Source organism: Triticum urartu, chromosome 6, assembly GCF_003073215.2.
Source record: "Triticum urartu cultivar G1812 chromosome 6, Tu2.1, whole genome shotgun sequence".
Classification (NCBI taxonomy): Eukaryota; Viridiplantae; Streptophyta; class Magnoliopsida; order Poales; family Poaceae; genus Triticum; species Triticum urartu.
The window spans coordinates 65471129-65476042 of NC_053027.1; the positions used below are offsets into that span (position 1 = coordinate 65471129).

The 4914-nt window shown below is 44.5% G+C and overlaps 1 long non-coding RNA gene across 1 annotated transcript; it reads right to left on the reverse strand.

Moving 5' to 3' along the window:
- Window positions 1-1159: 1159 nt before the first annotated feature.
- Window positions 1160-3599, reverse strand: LOC125515272. Its single transcript, XR_007286913.1, has 2 exons — window positions 2005-3599; window positions 1160-1910 (listed from the first exon to the last, which is right to left on the reverse strand). It is a non-coding gene; the product is annotated as an uncharacterized LOC125515272 (long non-coding RNA).
- Between the last annotated feature and the right edge of the window lie 1315 nt (window positions 3600-4914).

Sequence of the window (4914 nt, forward strand, 5' to 3'; positions counted from 1 at the left end):
TGCTCCGTATGTAGTCACTTGTTGAAATGCCTAGAAAGACAAGTATTTAGGAACGGAGGGAGTAGATCTCATCCAAATAAGTAACGGATGGTGGCCAGGATTGGGGCATGAGAGGAACATGCGTGTGGAGAAAAACAAGGTAAAGACAAACAACCGCATTACAAATATGAGAGTACATGCAAGAGGCTATGCAGTAGTAGTGAAGGGACCTTTACATCGAGTGAATTTCTTGATGAACGTGTGGGGCAAGTGACACGCTAACCGTTCAATAAAGCAGGGAATGAGTAGCATTTTAAGGCCATCCGAACAACATTTAGTCCCTTAAGATCAAGATTTTTCCTCTAGCAACTGATATGGGCCGTTCCCCATCTAGTAGCTAGATTCAATGAAGGTGGAGGCCTGAAAGATTGTGCTGTTTGCGGAGACCTCGAATACACAAGGTTCAAGTGGAGATGCATTCATAAATAACACTGACACCCCACTACTTTTGGCCAATTTATCACTGTTACTCAGGGGATCTCGAGTCAGTCGTATAGAGTTATTTGGTTATGCCTCGCTGCCAAGAGCTAGGCACTCTGCATTACTAGAAAATAGGTTAGCAACATGAGTAGATTATCCCTAATCAACAGGTTGATTGCTTATTTATAGAATACTTATGTTTATGTAGCTTTGGTCCAATCAGTGAAGAGGGAGGACAAGTCTTCATTGGAGATGGCAAATGTCGGTGTCAGGTTGCTCAATGTGCTTAGATCTCTCTCTCTCTCTCTCTCTCTCAATGTGTGCTTAGATCCCTATCTCTCAACGTGTGCTTAGATCTCTCTCTCTCTCTCTGTGTGTATGTGTGTGTGTGTGTGAAACCATTCATCGGGTCTTTTCGAGGCTTTACATATGGGAAGATGCCTTTTGTCTAAAAAGAGATGTTGAGTCATTATTGATTTAGAGGAGAAAAATAGTCTTAGTAAGTCAAAATAGAGCACAAGTATTATGAGGTGAAATCGGTGCAAATGAATAGCCCTCCTCCTACATATACAAACACTTCCATCTTCATCGGGCAGATAATATATACATCAATCACATCCACACTAATGCACTCATCCACACTTTGCTCTTTCTTTCAGTCTCATAACACATTAGTATATACCAGTTTGTTGTTATAATATAACATAAACACATGACATGGGATATTATTCAAAACAAAAATGGTTGATGTCAAGGTGTAGGAATAGGAGCCATCAGGAATCAGGATAGAAGCATCATACTCTAGAGATGCCTGATGTGCATACTTCAAGACTACATTGATTACCTCATTGGTTGCGCCGTCCTTAGGTGCGTCGTCTGGAGAGGTTTATTTTTCATGTGTTTTGTTGACCATGCCGCCAACAGGAGGCATGTCGTAATTTCGCTTCTATCGGAGATGATCCGCCTGCATCTGGACCAAGAAGGCCGCAAGTTTTTGGTGGAACACCTCGTACTCTTCACCCGCTCCTACATTCTGGACCAGCCGACAGATCAAGGTCTGGGGTCAAGCCTTGGCCTTCGCCCAAGCTATCTCCTTACCAAGGCCAAGTGGTTCCTCAAGATTGCGCGCAAGCAAATCATGTGCCTCTATGTTCGTCTCAACAGGCTGGACGGTGGCGATATACAAAGCTTGGTCGGGACCATGATCAACTACCTTAACCTCTGCTTCTGAACAAGAGTGGGTGCAAGTATTTTCATTGCTTTAATCGTCCTCATGATCCCATCTTCAATTGTTCTAGTCGAGGCGACATAGACTCACTGCTCGCGGATGCACATGTGCTTCTGTCTACCCCGCCTCCAGCAACGGGACCCATTGTAGTGATCAACTTCACCGATCTGGTGGAGGTGCTCCATCCTTCGGGACCCATGATAACGCAAGTACCTTGCTATCCCTGCATGTGCGCGTGAGACAAGAGCTCCTGCTCACCGTCTGGAACTGTTTGCTTAAAGAGCAATTTTAAGATAGTCCCTCAAAAAAGCTCGTACCTAATTATTACGGAGCGTCCATTCTTTCTAGGGCGCTGCTACAAATCCTACCCAATTTTAAACCTCCTCGTTAGCCGTTAGATGAGGCTTTGCGCAGCCGTCCATTGTGCCAGCTAGGCCACGTGCACAGCCCAAGAGAAAATTGAATCCTCGTCTCTCCAGTGCAACACCCATTCACCGCTCGCAGCTCCCGTGGCAGCACCTTCGGCGTCCGGCGGCGCTCCATTGCATCACCTGCGAGGGCGACGCTCCATTGCATCTCCAGTGGAGCTTCAACGACCCCTCAACGCTTCATTGCAGCTCCGGTGACTCTTCGTTGCAGCTCCGGTGGTGCCTCATCGACTCCGGCGAAGCTTCAACGAGCCCCTACTGCGCTTCATTGCAGCTCCGGCAACGCTTCGTTGCAACTCCGGCGGTGCTTCATCGACTCCGGCGAAGCTTCAACGACCCCCCGCTGCGCTTCATTGCAGCTCCGGCGACGCTTCGTTGCAACTCCGGCGGTGCATCATTGACTCTGGCGAAGCTCCAACGACCCCCCGCTGCGCTTCATTGTAGCTCCGGCTTCTCTTCGTTTCAGCTCCGGTAGTGCTTCATCAACTCCGGCGAAGCTTCAATGGAGCTCCGCGGCGGCTCCATCGCAGCCCGGGCGGCGCTCCATTGCAGCTCCCGCGGCGCGATAAAGCTTCCAGGGCAACACCGACGCGAGCAGCCGAGCCTCCTCCTTGTGTGCTGCGTTGCATCACCGGCGGCGAGCGGCGCCCGACTCCGGCCTTCGTGCTGCGTTGCAACAGAGCCGCGCGAGCAGCTCAACCTCTCCTCCCGTGTGCTGCGTTGCAGCGCCGGCGAGCGCCGCGTCGAAGCACCGGCGTCGACGAGCGTCGCATAGCAACACCGGCAGCACCGTCGAGTCGCAGCGCCGACAGCAATCAAGTCAACAACGAGGCTGCGTTGCAGCACCGGCTGTTTCGTCAACAAAAATCACCGCGTCACAACGCTGTGGACCTTGAACAACAGCATGTGAAGCTTGAGAAGCAGACCATGGTGGTCGCACTTGGACGGAGCCATGGCGATACACGTGCGAAAACGAAGGGGATCGACTGGTTTTTTAGGAGATAAGGCTACTGGAAACAGGCTTGTGGTGGAAAAGAGACGAAGGGGATCGAGCGCGCTCCAGATGAAAGATGAAGAGATAAGGCCGGCACGTGGGCGAGCCCCTACCAGGACGCGTGGCGCCCGTAGCGGGCGGTTTAAGCCTGAGAAAAATCATCCGGTAGAAAACAAACATTTTCCTTCTTTTTAATCCAAAGGCCTATATTTAATGCGATAATAGGTCATCCATGAAAGAGGTAATAGGTTAGAAAAAAAGGAAAACACGAGAATTGGAAAGGTCGAACTTAATAGCATAAAATAGTTATTTTATTTCTACCATATGGAGAGCATTCAAATAAAGTAAATTATTTTATTTCTAATTATCATGATTGATGCCATTTTTTGCGGGGTGATCGATACCATTTAATGCCACGATTTACAGGGAAATATTGTGAGGTCGCGAAGAACAATTCCGGATCCTCCTCAGAGCCAATATCATGATGATGGCCAAACATGGATCTTGTTTTAATCTCATGGGTTGAAAGGACAAAAAAGGAAAAACAATCCGAGATTAAAAGCTAGGGCCATGAAGAAAGGACTCTCGAGTTTTTGCGCCCCCAAAAAAAGGACTCTCGAGTAAGCGATTCCAATGGGGTGTTGATCTAGTACAGGATTTTCCGAGGGAGAGATCAATCTGGCGTTGACGGCTTGCTGCCCACTTGTGTTAAGCATGTTGGGAGTAGCAAATGAAATATTGCACCGTAGAGGCCCAAGTGAGCAGCAAGCCGTCAACGACTCTGAAGATATTTTATTCTATTTGATTAGGGCACTTAGAGCATGTACAATGGTGCTATCTTATGAGTGCCACATATAATAAATGCTGAGGTGGAGGAGAAAGAAATCACAAAAGAATGTTGGTCTTTTTCTATTTTAAGAGATGATCTCTTAGCACAATATGTCTCGCCATATTTTTAGGAATAACTAGTTATTGAATATAAGACTAAGATATATACAAAAATTCACTTTGGCACATGGGAGTGTATGAACCTGCCATTGAAAAATGTATTTCAAAATGTTAAAAAATTCCAAACACAAATTTGACGCGTACATCTCAACATTGTATGTGCACACGCAAGGTTTCGTGAAAACCCGACATTTATACGTCTCATGAAAAGCGTTTTTTAACACTAAATTTTGTCTTATTTACATTGACACAAACGTTGTCAGTTTTCCGCAAAACGAGTCTCTGTGCACGTAGAATGTCAAAATGTTGTCGGGAATCATTTTGTTTGAATTTTGTGGCAATTCAAAAAAAACATTTTAAAAACCAGAAGCATATGCCACATACTTTTTTGTTATTTCTAAATTACATGCAAGACTTAAGATAAGATTGTCGTATCATTGTACATGCCCGTATCTTATTAATTTGTTGTTATTAGGAGGAGAATTTACTTTGATTTAGTTGGCAACGAAGCACTGTTCTGCAGTTAAGTGATGAAAAATGATAAATGTGTAAAGAAAAAAATGTTGACTATATATTAAAAAATGTTAAACTTGTATATGAAAAATACTAATCAAGCATTTGAAAAATATGAAATATGTATATAAAAAAATGTTCAGTGTGTTTTAGAAAAAAGTTAAACTTGTATTCGGAAAATGTTAATCAAGGATTTAAAAAATGTTAAACGTGTATAGAAAAAATGTTGACTATGTATTAAAAATATTAATCAAGCATTTGAAAAAAATGTAAAATAGAAAATTTTGAACTTGTATTCAAAAATGTTAATCAAGTGTTGAAATAAAAATGAAATGTGTATTGAA